The sequence below is a fragment of the Lycium barbarum genome, chromosome 8 (assembly GCF_019175385.1).
Source record: "Lycium barbarum isolate Lr01 chromosome 8, ASM1917538v2, whole genome shotgun sequence".
Taxonomy (NCBI): Eukaryota; Viridiplantae; Streptophyta; class Magnoliopsida; order Solanales; family Solanaceae; genus Lycium; species Lycium barbarum.
This window is the reverse complement of record NC_083344.1, coordinates 107,793,505-107,808,405: the sequence shown is the minus strand read 5'-3', so window position 1 is coordinate 107,808,405 and position 14,901 is coordinate 107,793,505. Positions and strand designations below refer to the sequence as shown.

The 14,901-nt window shown below is 40.0% G+C and overlaps 1 long non-coding RNA gene across 1 annotated transcript; it reads left to right on the top strand.

The window, feature by feature from the left end:
* Positions 1 to 10,256: 10,256 nt before the first annotated feature.
* Positions 10,257 to 12,255, top strand: LOC132605242 (uncharacterized). Its single transcript, XR_009569111.1, has 2 exons — positions 10,257 to 10,526; positions 11,956 to 12,255. It is a non-coding gene; the product is annotated as an uncharacterized LOC132605242 (long non-coding RNA).
* The last annotated feature ends 2,646 nt before the right edge of the window (positions 12,256 to 14,901 follow it).

Genomic DNA, 14,901 nt, shown 5'->3' with positions numbered 1-14,901 from the left:
AATCCTCAAATGTTTCTCATGCTCCTCCTTACTTCAAGAGTACACCAGGATATCATCAATGAACACTATAACGAAAGAGTCTAAAAAGGGCTTAAACACACTGTTCATTAAATCCATGAACGCAGCTGGGGCATTAGTAAGCCCGAAAGACATAACCAAGAACTCATAGTGTCCATACCTGGTCCAGAAAGATATTTTAGGAACATCCTCTGCCCGAATCTTCAATTGGTGATACCCTGGCCTTAAGTCAATTTTTGAGAACACAGAAGCTCCCTGTAGCTGATCAAACAAGTTATCAATACGGGGAATGGGATACTTATTTCGGATAGTTACCTTATTCAGTTGACGGTAATCAATACACATACACATAGACCCATCTTTCTTCTTAACAAACTGTCACGACCCAACCCCGTGGGCCGCGACCAGTGCCCTAGCTGGGCACCTATACGTACCCGATACCCAAATTAGCATATTATCAGAATAATATTATAATAATATTAGTGGATGCCACAGAATTTATCAGAAAAAGCAGACTTGGCACACATAGGCCGATAAGGCCATCATAGAACAAAGTATCCCAAACATATGTACAGAACCCACACAGATGTATCCACAGACCTCTACAGAACATATCATAATCATAAGACGGGACAGGGCCCCGTCATACCCTGAACAAAGTACATATCCAGATAGCAGTGACAGACTGTACCAAAAGATGGGCTCTGTAGAAGAGAGCGCCCCAAAATAGCAGAAATGGGATCCTAAACGTGCGGATCAGCAAACCTGTCGTCCGTACCTGCGCGGCATGAAAACGCAGCCCCCGAAGAAAGGGGGTCAGTACGAAATATGTACTGAATATGTAAAGCGGAATCACAGAAGTCAAATCATAATGATTACAGAAAATGGGTACAAAATCCAGAGTGTCAAATGCATATTTCCAAATCAGACAGAATGTGTACAGAAACATATGTCATATCATATCCGATCCCTGCCACGGGACTCGGCAGACAGAACGTGGTCACCCTCCCGACACTGGTGCCACAATACAGAGGAATCAGAAAAGGGGGCGTGGCCCCGTATCATAAAATGTCATATCAGAATGGCCATAACAGATCAGATCAGAATAGGCGGACATGGCACATCATACTCCACAGACCCATGTACGCGTATACCTGCCCCCTCACATCGGGGCGCGACGAACAATGCAGAGAATTACGCTTGACAACATATCCTGGCCCGGGCTCAGTGTGGGAAACATTGGGACATCCACGAATGGAGTAGTGAGAGACTAATGCAATTTAAAAATATAATAAATGTTTTCAAAGACTCGATGAAGCGTATCAACGACAAACAAATCCAATGGGGTCGGACGGAATCATAATAAATGTATTTCGGATATCATAATAAATTACAGAAGTATAACTTTCCCGAAGTCATTCTGAGTGTCAAAATAATTTATAATATTTAACAGAATATTTAAAATAATATTCGTTAAGCGATTAGTAGGGTAATTAAAACATTTCTTTCAAAAATCGCTTAAAAAGGAAGCTTTAACACATTAGGGGCAAAACCGTAAATAGCGGGCCCGCCTTGGGACAAACAAGGCGGCGGGCTCAAATTGTGCCCTCTAAGCATATAGTATCACCTAAAAAGGTTATACAAACATTCTATGACTTTCTGAATAATTTAGAGCAAAATTGCATAATTTCAGAAAAAGCGTATCAAAATGGTTCAATTCTACTGAAGGAAAAACTGAAATTTTGTCTTGCGGATTCCGAGGGCCAAGAGGTCCTTCGAGGCCCGGATCTGACCCTAACACACTAGGGGCATGCCAAGGGAAGAATTGGGGTTGCTTTACATACCTTTCGCGCTCCTTAAGCCTTTCCAAACTCACTTCCCGTTTCGTCGAAAAACTGCAATTGGTCAAGTTTACCAATTGTGAATTATTAATGCCATTATTTCAACTTTAAGCATATTTGGCTACCGAAATTTCGGCAGCACTTCCCCTATACATATGACACCCCGAGAATTCAACTCGGCTATAAATCATCAACAACAACCCAAACGACAACAACAATATCAACAATGAACATTAAAAACACAAATATCCTTCAACTAGTCATTTTTCTCACAAGTTGACATAATCTTCAATTCAACCCAACTTTCAACTAAGATCAATAATTTCATATTCAACAACCATCATGATCATCACCATATAGTTCTAGAAACATTTCATATCGTTTTCCTTAAGATATACACTCGATATACAATCTTCCGCCAAAATCATAACTTATGCAAAACATCAAATCTTTGGCATACAACTTCATAACAAATTTCCAACTTCCAAATTCATCAACCATAATCATAATTCACATCTTAACAACTTCATTTCCATAATATCACAAAATTATTCTAAAGTGACATAATCATCTATATTCCAACTTCAACCAAAATTCATTCAACTTTCATTCCCAATATAATTTTCATCATAACCACAACTAGAATGCAACATAAAATTCAACTCATATATGTATACAACATATATACACCCATGGCTACATATATATATACATACCCACTTTGCAAACTTCCTTATTTCCATAATTTCTACTCATTTCCACATACCACAACATAAACAAACCTTCATAACATAAGAAAAAGGAATTGATTCTTACCTTTTTCTACAAACTTCTTCACTTGAACAAGTTGTCAACTTGAAGAAATAAGTGCTCCTTCTTCCAAAACAATTACACCAAGTTGTAGAGGACACTTAATTTAGTAGGAATTCAACAAGAAAATAATTTTAGAGGCAAGATTTTGAGGGGTGATTTTTCTATGGCCAAACCCGAAATGCCCTCTTTTTGTTCTTGTTTTTCTCTTGTTTTTCCTCCTATTCTTTCTCTTGAAAGTTCTATGGAATTTGGATGATTAAGTGGTCTTTTATTCATTGACCACATGACTTAATTCCATGGGCTTGGATCCTTTTTATGGACCATGGCCGAATGGCTCCTCACTTGGGCCTGAATTTTTTTTCATTTTTTTGGGCCAACTCGGTTGGTCCCGAGTTGGGCCTAGCCCACTGACCTTTCGACCTTAAAACGTTCATATCTCCTTGTACCGACGTCACCTGGGAACCCACGACCTATGGATGGAAAGCTAATTCAATTATCTACAACTTCTATTTCAAGGTATTTTCGAAATTCCAAACTTACAATACAGTTTTTGCCCCCCAAAGTCAGGTCACCCGAAAACGTTTTCTTAAAAATATTCGTTTGGAGGGTTTCCACTTTGATTTGGTCCAAAGGTACTTCATGAGTTGTGTTTAACTTTACATATGTGATTCATATGACTTTTCAGATGTTCCAAAAAAAAATCTCGGTATGTGGGCCCCACCCCAGCAGATGCTCCGAGGTTCAAAAATACGGGATATAACACAAACAACAGAGGAGCACCCCAAGGAGAGGCACTCGGGCGAATAAACCCCTTACTCAAAAGATTTTGCAACTGTTCTTTCAATTCCCCGAGTTCTGTCGGCGCCATCCTATAAGGTGGAATAGAGATAGGACGAGTCCCTGGGTCTAAATCAATCCTAAAGTCAATGTCACGATCAGGTGGCATACCAGGCAAGTCCGCGGGAAACATATCCGCAAACTCGCGTACCACTGGAACCGAATCAATAGATGGGGTATTTGCACTGGTGTCACGGATATGTGCCAAGTAATCTAGACAACCCTTCTCTACTAGCTTCCTAGCACGAACAAAGGATATGATTTTCTTAGGGAGGGAGCTAAGGTTACCCTTCTACTCAAGTCTAGGTGCCCCGGGCATAGTTAATGTAACAATCTTAGAGTGAAAATCTAGGATAGCATAATGCGGGGACAACCAACTCATGCCCAGAATGACATTGAAATCTACCATATCCAGGATCATCAAATCCGCCCAAATACTATATCCCATAAAAGTAATCGCGCAAGAAGGGTAGACTCTATCTACCACCACCAAATCCCCAATCGGAGTAGATACATAAATAGGGACATCAAGAGTATCACACATCATATCCAAACCAATAACAAAATAGATGGACACATAAGAAAAAGTAGAACTCGAATCAAATAAAACAGAAGCCATTTGGTCATAAACTGAGATAGTACCTGTGATGACAGCATCGGAGGCCTCAACCTATGGTCTACCTGGAAAAGCGTACAAATGACCGCGCCCTCCAGTAGCTTGTGAACCACCATGATTACCCTATCCGGTATGGGCCCCACCCTTTCCGGGCTGCTTTCCGCCTCTACCTGCCAGAGGACCGCCTCGATTAGGCTAGGCACCAACTCTACCCGCAGTGTGGCCGCCCTGCCCTGTCGGTGCGCGATCCTTAACCCTCTCTATCTGGTGCAAATGGAGCTCGGGGAGCCTTATACCGAGTCCCCTGTCCTCCCTGTCTGAGCTCGGGGCAATACCTCTTAATGTGCCTTATGTGCCGTGAATTTCGGCACATTTTATGCCTTTGTCACTGGAAGTGTTGCTTGTTTTTAAGTGTTTTTACATTGTTTCTTATGTTATTTTTGTGTTTTGTAGGGTTAGTTGACTAAGAAACGGAAATGATAAGAAATGCTGAAAAACGGACAACTTGGAGCAAACATGAGGGTCCGTAACTCGAGTTACGGACCGTAACGTGATCCGTAACAGAGACGAAGATCTAGATACGTGCCGCTATAAAGGACGGTCCGTAACTCAGGTTACAGGCCATAACGTGTACCGTAAGCTGAGGAAAATTTCCAGAAAGAAGCCTAAGTCGTGTCACAGGTTACGCCCAGAAGGACGGCCCGTAACTCAGGTTACGGGGCATAACGTCATGGCGTAACGCATTGGCCACTAAAGACTGAGGCCATGATCCGCTGGAAGATACGGACCATAACCTGTGTTACGGTCCGTCGTAAGAAGCCGTGACGGTTTACCTATCAAGCTGACAAAGTACGAAACCAAAGGACGGACCGTAACTTGTGTTACGATCCGTAACGATGCCGCGTAAAGGTGTTTTTGTCCAGAAACTTGGCGCGATTTTTGGCCCTATAAATACTTAAAGTTAGGGTTTTAATTCATAATTCTGATTTTCTTTGGAGCATTAACTTAAGTCTTGAATATTTGAAGTGGTTAGAGCATTTAAAGCACCAACTTCACTTTCATTCCATATTGTATTAGCATCGTAAGTATATTATGTTAACTTTTATGCTTTCTTTGTTAACCAAAATGATGAGTAGCTAGTTTTAATTCTAAGGTTGTGGATCCCGTGATGGGTATTATGTGAATGGGTTTCTACTATTGATATACGCATAATGGTTGTTGATATTTATTCTATCTTTGTGCATTAGCATTGGGTAATGATTGCAAGCATTAGCCTAAGCCATTATACTCACTTTTCTTGGGAAAGAGAGTCAGTATAGGTAAGATTGAATAACAATGACTCGAGGTGTTAACCCTCGTTTAATAGACTAACTTAGGGATAAGAACAAGTCTAAATTGGCATTATTGGTCGCTCTTCGATTTCAACTCTTTTACATTTGGAAAAATCATAAAGAGGAAATATGGCCTAACTGTTGGGAAACATTAGGAAGTCCTTAAGAGATCAAGTGCATACTCTTAGAACAACCATTAGAAGTATATCACATTGAAACCTGAAGCATAATATCTAATCAAAATGGGGAACACAACCTTAGTCTCTCTCTCGCATTAAGTACAATCAAGTCAAAGTATTCAATTACATTACTCAACAAATATTTCAAACTATTCGGAATAGGATTAAAGCCTTTAAAGACTAGTATCGTTTACAATTAGTACCATTTTCTCTCCATATTCCCTGTGGGATTCGACCCCAACCTTGTTTGGGTTACTACATTTGACAACGTCCGCTTTACGCCATTAATAGGTGTAATTTGAGCGTATCAAATTTTGGCGCCGCTGCCGAGGAGCTCGAACAAGAGCGCGAGCAGGAAAGGAGAGAGACTGACATCCGGATGAGGGCTATGTATGAGCAGGGCCTCCGGTTTTCTGTAGAGGGATCTGAAGAAATGTACAACAAAGGGTGTGAACTAGCAAAGCATGAGGGGCAAGACCCGTAGAGAAGTATTTTCGAGGAGTGGAACGTCAGCTTCGATGGTCTCGATGGATATCTGGGCATCCGTGACACTCTCCGCTTCCACAAGTTAGAGTTTTTGAAAAAACCCTGTGGGGTCCTACATCCCGGCTCTTGTTCGGGAATTCTACGCTTCTTATGGGGCTGCTGTTTTCAAAGCACAGAAACAAGGGCAGCGCGCAACTCAAGTGCCGGCCATGAATGAGGTAGTAGTGCGCAAAAAGAAGATTGATGTTTCTCCGATAGCCATCAATGCAGTACTATTCGGGGAGGATTATATTGCGCCTACAGCGGCGGAAGAAGGAGAGTTTGTCTACAAAATTGTATAGAAAGATACACTCTCAGTCAGAAAATGGGTGGCTTCAGTGATTGCACGGTCGGCAGATCCCGAATGGGCAATAGTGCCAAAGTTGACAGCCACTACGCGGATTTGGAAAAACACCCTCACACCTGAGGCAAAGTTTTGGTGGCAGATTGCTCTGTTCCGCATCCGTCCTACCCATGCAGATAATTATTTGACCCCGGACAGAGCTGTTCTTGTGGCTTCCCTTATGTCGAGGTATAAGATCAACATCGGAAGACTGGTAGTGGCAGATCTCCGGGAGAGAGCCACCCAACCAGCCACTTCCCTAATTAATCCATGTTTGCTTACGTTCTTATGCCTGCGCGAGGGACCAGAACCACTCCCCTTTATCGACCACAGTGTGATCGCCAGGAGTATCTATGACATCACAAAGGGCAGAGATGATATGTTGGGCCAAGGTACAATGCCATCTGCCTCGTCTTCTGCTGTGCCGGAGGGGCCAACGGGATCAGATGTTTTACCCTTAGCTATCATGGGTGCTGAGGCAACTGCTGCTGGTCAGCCCACAGATTCTGAGGCTCCACCGGCTGACTATGCTACACAGCCCATGCCAGCTCCAGCTCCACCTACTTCGGGTAGTCCTACCTCTTCCACTGGAGCGAGCCCAGCACCGGCTCAGCCCATACCGGGAGTCCCACCCGAACTTACGAGAAAAATGATTTCACCTGGGAGAATTTTGGGGCAGTGGTCCTGCAAGCATATAGGACAGATAGGCAGGTCAAGCAACTCTTGACCGAGCTGAAATTGTACACCAAAAGGGCTATTGATGCAACGTTAAGGCCGATAAAAGAACAGATGGCTGATGACCACCTACAGATCCACTCTCGGATAGATGGTATTGAGAACAGAATGATGGAGCTGACTAGGACACACCCCGCTGTGGAATTAGGCACTGTATGGAGTGAGTTGCGGACCCTAAAGGATGATGTGTAGAAATTGAAGGCACAGGAAGTGGCTGTTGTGACGGAACAGATACCGAAAGTACACACAGAGTTGGTACAAAGCTTATACCAGCCGGTTCAGAGTCTACTTGGGGATGATGAGATCGAGGACACGGTTGATGAGGAGCAAGATGAGGAGTTGGAAGAGGATACCCACTCTTTGGCTAAAGGAAAGCGTAGGAGAACCACGCCAGATGATGAAAACCTCGATCCCATTCTCAAGAGTCTTGATCCATTTGATGTTTTGCGCCCACAGAATGAGGAGGAGGAGCGGCGAACATTGAAGAAGATCCGACATGAGTCTCGGCTAGGTTCTAACACCACTGGAGCGACTTCTAGCTCAGCCCATCCCATTGAGTCGGTTCACCATACTTCTGCTCCACCCACTGAGACTGGGTCTTCTAGTATTGGCCAGCCTGATACCACCATTGCTCCTACCTCCAAGGTTACCCAACCTTATGATGCTGCAGCAGATCCAAGCGCCTAGTGCACTCCAAGGAGGCCCTCCATTCTATTGATGGACTATATAGATGCCTTGAGGGCAATGCATGTTTCTAAGTTGGGGGTGTAGGGTAATTGCTGGTATTGTTGGTATTGTTTTGGTATATCGGATATTGTTTGTTATTGTTTTTGTTTTTGTTGGTATTGTTTTTGCTTTTGTTGGTATTGTTTTTAATTGTGATATTAAGTATGTGTTTAGGACCCTCTTTAGCTGTTCTTTGCCATGTGTTCTTTTCCCGAAGAATGTTATTTTTATGTTAAACCTGGAATGTTTAGGATGTTTAGTTAAGAGTAAAGTAATAATGACTTAAGTGGTGGTGGTGCGTGTTTTCTAGCATATATAAAAGTGTTTTTACAAGTCAATAATATCCCTCCGAAAAATAATTTGTGATGTACATCAAGAAAGGGTTGTTGATATTGACATGCATGGTTCTTTTAATGACATTGCAAATAAAGGGTATCCATGTGTGTGAAATCTTCAAATGGAAGTGAAGTCAGAGTATTTAAACAATCCTTATGCCGTTGTGTTGTGAGTTCTTAGTTTCTATTTGTGTATGATGCTTGTAATCTAGAACTTGCCTGGTTGGTCGTGTGTGAATTCTAAGGAGAGTTTGATTGTGAAGTGATCTTAGGCTTTCTTTGTATTGACTCCAAAGCCTGTTTATCTTAAATGAGCCTAGCCCGTACAGAAACTGATCCCTAGTCTCCCATTTTGAGCCTATAGATTTGTTATATCCCGTACTTTTGTACGTTTGATTTGTCGTAAGTTAATCGACATAAGTTCAAGGGCAAGATTAATTTCCTGTTTTTGAGGTTATAAGTATGTATGCGATGCTTAGCAAGTGATAAGTGGGTGTCGCAAAGGTTGGAGGTTACACAAATCAAATAATATAATTTTTATCAATATTATACCGGTACCTTCGGGCTATGGTTTGAACCGCTTACACCGGAGGATTTTGATCATATTCAAGTATGCAAATAACAAGATCGGTGTATAAAAAGATGAGGTCTCGAAATTATTTAGGACTTAACAAGTGTGACGACAGTGACTGAGAATAATAGTGATGTATGTATAAGGTGGCTATGGACTAGAGTTCTACCACATGATTATGATAATAAGTATAAGAAGTGTATCAAAAATGATTTATTGTTTAAGGGAATTGAAATCAAGAAATTAATTACGTGTGTAATTGATTAAATGTTGGATTGTAGTGGGGATAAATGATAAAAATAATTTGGTTAATGGATTAGTACTAATGATAACACTTCCACACGTGGCAGTAAGAAATTAAGCAATATGTGACTATTCCTTTCTAAATGTTGGTGGCATGTAATTATTGTGAGTATTATTATATACATAAAAAGGAATCCCACATTAGAAAAGGATTACGGCAAGATTCATTTTAGTTGGAAAAGTTCCCAAAAGAATATATATGCAATAGCCCTTTTCTTGATATTATCGGCTGCAATCATTTTTTTTTTTTTGAGAATTATACAAGGCAACAAATATATTGTCAGCAACGTTTTTCATATTTAAGGGGGACAAGAAGTCCACATGGCATCACAAAATAAAAGGCAATGAGTCCACACGACATCAGTGAAAAAGAGATAACAGGTGACTAATATATTAATGATAATGAGTGGAATTTTAGAATGGATGAGTACGAATTTGCTAATACGGTGGACCCTGAATCCTTGAATAATAATTATGTTTGAAGACATTATTTTAGTTCATGAAAAGGTTGACGAGGGATTATAAGGGCGGCAACTAAATGACCATGCACTTTTAGGTGTTTGGTGGCATAATCTCTTGGTGGCTGATTATTATGAGATTAGGTGTCTATGGGTGGATCCCACAGCCCACTACAACATTGTTTTATATGGAGAATGTCATTTTCAGTTGGAAAACATACCAGAAAGTACATATGTACAATAATCACGTCTCATGGAAGTAGTATTTGGATGGGGCAATTTTCATTCTTTATAATTATTCATAGGCAACAAGCTGTGTGTGCCAAAAGAGGATACAGAGTAGTACCATATTTCGTGACGGTGATAATGAGTATACGAGGTATGTTAAAAATAATTATTATTTAAGTAAATTGATATCAAGAATTAATTATGGGGTATTTCGGTAATGTAGAGTGTAGTAGATATAAGGAATAAATTATTAAATTAGTGGATAAGCTAAAGGTTGGCACGTGTATTATTTTTGTTCACATGGAAAGCCTCTAATAAATCCACATGATATGCTAACGTGTCCCTGTAGGATACAATGAGCCAAAAGTTAGGCAAGTAATTTGTTTACATAGTGGAAGGTTAACATTGAAAGGACCAAACATTTTCAGCAACTTTCCACTTCATTTTCTATTTCAAGAATCAACGTTCATCCTTGGAAGAGTGCAAAACGTTGCTATCAATTCTTATGAACTTTGAATAAGAAAATTGATAGAAGTTGCTTACGGTTGTAGCTCATCTGGAGCCCTCAGCTAAGCACCATTTTTTTTTTTGAAAGAAAGATTATAATTTCCAGCAAGAATTTTAAGAGGTCAAGCTTGCTAGTAAGGTTTTTCTTCCAGTTGTTGAGGTAAGGTTTATTCCCTCCTACATGTTCTAGAGATGGTTTTGGTCTTTATACAATTAGATGGATGTTGAATTTGTGAAAGGAAAACTTAAGTCATGCTAGAACTTGTATTGATTTTATGGGCTGTTAGTTGGACTGTTTTGTGAGTTATAGGGACATTGGTATGGACGGGAATTATGGTAAATAGAACAAGTAAGATATTCTTGAGGTTGTTATAAATTGTTTGGTGTGCTGGAATATCGTGGGATTGGCTGTAGTTGTTGTTGTTGTTGTTGTGTTTGTTGTTATACTATGGGTATACGAAAATAAAGAAGTGTATACAAGCATTGGTATACGAATGTATATTGGGCTGTTTTGGAAGTGATTTAAGAATGGATTTAATTCTAGTTTGATATGAAATTATTGGTATTGTTGTTGTTGGCATTTTGATTGATGTTTAGCTAAATTGGAATCTAGAGGATTGTTAAGGGGAAATGCTGCCCGAATTTTGTTAAGTTTCATTCGTACTTGGATTGGTTAGTAAGTGATGTGGATAATCTAACTGTGGCCTATGTTATCTTAATTTTAGACCTGCGAGCTCGAGAAGTAGACGTTGGACATTAGATAGAGTTCAAGATATGTGAGGCTAGTCCTTTCTTTCTATGGCATGAATCTTATAGCTTGACTCTCTTTTTATCCATGAGTTCCCTTAAGTTCCGGAAAATATGAGTCTATGTCCATAATTAGCCATACAAGGTAATGAGTAAAGTATAGAAATCCCAATACTCATGTTGTGATGATCCTATGATGTTAATGATGCTATTTATTGCTTACACTCACCTTATATGCTAATTCCTTCAAGGTGAGGCAGAATGTCAATGAATGTTCCATAATGACGTCGGAAGCCACCGACCTTACGTCACTCCGATATAGTTATGGCTTTTGATTGGGATCTTATGCATGTTATGTATATATATATATATATGTATATGTATATATGTATATGTATATATATATATATGTATATGTATATATATATATATGTATATGTATATATTTTCTCACACCGCGCCGCGCTATAGTCGGTCGGGTAGGCACGTAGATGTGCACACCACTATAGTGGGCAGCTTATACCTCGGACGCGGGAGGCCTGGACGCAGGCTATGATTATCACACCGCTCCTACATGGACGGGCAACTTATACATTATCACACCATACCTATATGGACGGCCAGCTTATATATGTATACGTAGCTAATGATTATGAGTAAGTCAGCATGCATTATTTCAGTTATATTTGATAGCCAGTACAAATTGCTCTATCTTGATGCCTCCTTATCTCATTGATGCCTTCATATTTCATTGATGTATTGTTACTGTTGATGCCTCTCATACTCAGTACAATATTCGTACTGACGTCCGTTTTCTTCGGACGCTGTGTTCATGCCCACAGGTAGACAGGGAGGTGAGCTTGATCCAGATTCTTAGTAGCTGTCAGCTGATTGAGAGCACTCCATTGTTCGGAGGTGCTTATGTTTATTCTTTTGGTTCCTTCATGTATTTCGCGCACGACGGAGTCTTGTTCCGTCTATATGTATAATATGTCAGTAGAGGCTCGTAGACGCGCAGTGTGGGTTAGATTGTCTCACAAGATTACTATGTTATATTTGTATATGTTATTTTGATGGCCTAAGGGGCACATGTATATAAAATCATTTGTGTTGTCAAATGAAAAATGGTTGTCTTATGATTATGAGATTATGAATGATAAAGAAATGTAAAATGGTTATGACGAGTGAGGAAACGAGCGGTGCTCGGTGGTTAGCCCCGGGTACCTGTCGCGGCCCTAGTCGGGTCGTGACAAGATTTTTTCTTTGATTAGCCGTGAACTAACCTCTTTCCCTTCTGTGAATAAAACCATTTGGCACCAAGTCCCTCCTTGACACTAAAGAATGACAAATGAGGCTAAAAGCCTAAGTTGGGGGTGATAAGCGAAAGATGCGGATAATGAGGCTAAAAGCCTAAGTTGGGGGTGATAAGTGAAAGATGCGGAAAATAAGGCCAAAGACCTGTTGGGGGTGATCGTGAGTATTGCAGGGCATGATTCAGTGTGGGTTTCTAAAAAAAAAAAATTATATATATATAGATATATACATGTATATAGATAAAAAAGTGTATATATATATATATATATATATATATATATATATATATATATATATATAGATATATACATGTATATAGATATATAAGTTCTAAATCAATCCACGCTGAAGCTGTAGGGTCAGAAATAAAAGGAAGAAAGGTGAATGAAGTCAAAATGAAGTGTCAAGGAGGGTGAGTCACCACTATCCAAATATTCATCCTACCCGTCCCTAAGCCAAATGTTATAAGCCTCAAAAGTCCTAATGTGATCACAGTCGAACTGTTCAAAGTTGAAGGCATGAAAAATAAAGGCAAGCCTATGGTATGTGCACGTATGGTATGCAAATTTCTTTGTGAGTGTGAGTGTCCTTTTGTCTCTTTAGTCATCTGTCCCATTTATTTTGTAAATGTATGTTGGGACATTCTTTGGTCTATGTGAGGGCGTAAGGATTGTAGATTGCGAAGTAACTGGCTTTCCGGAAGTTCAAATTCATGTGCATAGAGACTCCCATACTATGATTGTGTCATTAATTGAGGTTGAAAAGTGAATTGCAATTGTTCTGAAATGTACATCGTGTGTCACAAATAGGATGTAGATGAGAGCCCAATATTTTTCTTGGATTGTAGAGTCTGTGTTAGAAACACATGCCAAAACCACTGTAGTCATTCTTATTTTGCTAGATGTCGTGTTTTAGTAGTGAGTCTTGTTGTAGTTGCTTGAGGACAAGCAAAAGCTTAAATTGGGGGTATTGATGTGCCGTGAATTTTGGCACATTTTATGCCTTTGTCACTAGAAGTGTTGCTTGTTTTTAAGTGTTTTTACATCGTTTCTTATGTTATTTTGGTGTTTTGTAGGGTTGGTTGACTAAGGAACGAAAATGATAAGAAATGCTGAAAAACGGACAACTTGGAGCAAAAAGGACGGTCCGTAACTCGAGTTACGGACCGTAACGTGATCCGTAACAGAGACGAAGATCCAGATACGTGCCGCTATAAAGGACGGTCCGTAACTCAAGTTACGGGCCGTAATGTGTACCGTAAGCTGAGGAAAATTTCCAGTAAGAAGCCTAAGTCGTGTCATAGGTTACGCCCAGAAGGACGGCCCGTAACTCAGGTTACTGGGCGGAACGTCATGGCATAACGCATTGGCCACTAAAGACTGAGGCCATGATCCGCTGGAAGATACGGACCGTAACCTGTGTTACGGTCCGTCGCAAGAAGCCGTGACGGTTGACCTATCAAGCTGACAAAGTACGAAACCGAAGGACGGACCGTAACCTGTGTTACGGTCCGTAACGATGCCGCGTAAAGGTGTTTTTGTCCAGAAACTTGGCGCGATTTTTGGCCCTATAAATACTTAAAGTTAGGGTTTTAATTCATAATTCTGATTTTTTTTGGAGCATTAACTTAAGTCTTGAATATTGGAAGTGGTTGGAGCATTTAAAGCACCAACTTCACTTTCATTCCATATTGTATTAGCATCGTAAGTATATTATGTTAACTTTTAAGCTTTCTTTGTTAACCAAAATGATGAGTAGCTAATTTTAATTCTAAGGTTGTGGATCCCGTGATGGGTATTATGTGAATGGGTTTCTACTATTGATATACGCATAATGGTTGTTGATATTTATTCTATCCTTGTGCATTAGCATTGGGTAATGATTGCAAGCATTAGCCTAAGCCATTATACTCACTTTTCTTGGGAAAGAGAGTCAGTATAGGTAAGATTGAATAACAATGACTCGGGGCGTTAACCCTCATTTAATAGACTAACTTAGGGATAAGAACAAGTCTAAATTGGCATTATTGGTCGCTCTTCGATTTCAACTCTTTTACATTTGGAAAAATCATAAAGAGGAAATACGGCCTAACTGTTGGGAAACATTAGGAAGTCCTTAAGAGATCAAGTGCATACTCTTAGAACAACCATTAGAAGTATATCACATTGAAACTTGAAGCATAATATCTAATCAAAATAGGGAACACAACCTTAGTCTCTCTCTCGCATTAAGTACAATTCAAGTCAAAGTATTCAATTACATTACTCAACAAATATTTCAAACTATTTGGAATAGGATTAAAGTCTTTAAAGACTAGTATCGTATACAATTAGTACCCTTTTCTCTCCATATTCCCTGTGGGATTCGACCCCAACCTTGTTTGGGTTACTATATTTGACAACGTCCGCTTTACGCCATTAATTGGTGTAATTTGAGCGTATCAGTGCCCTATCTCACCACACTCATAACATGCA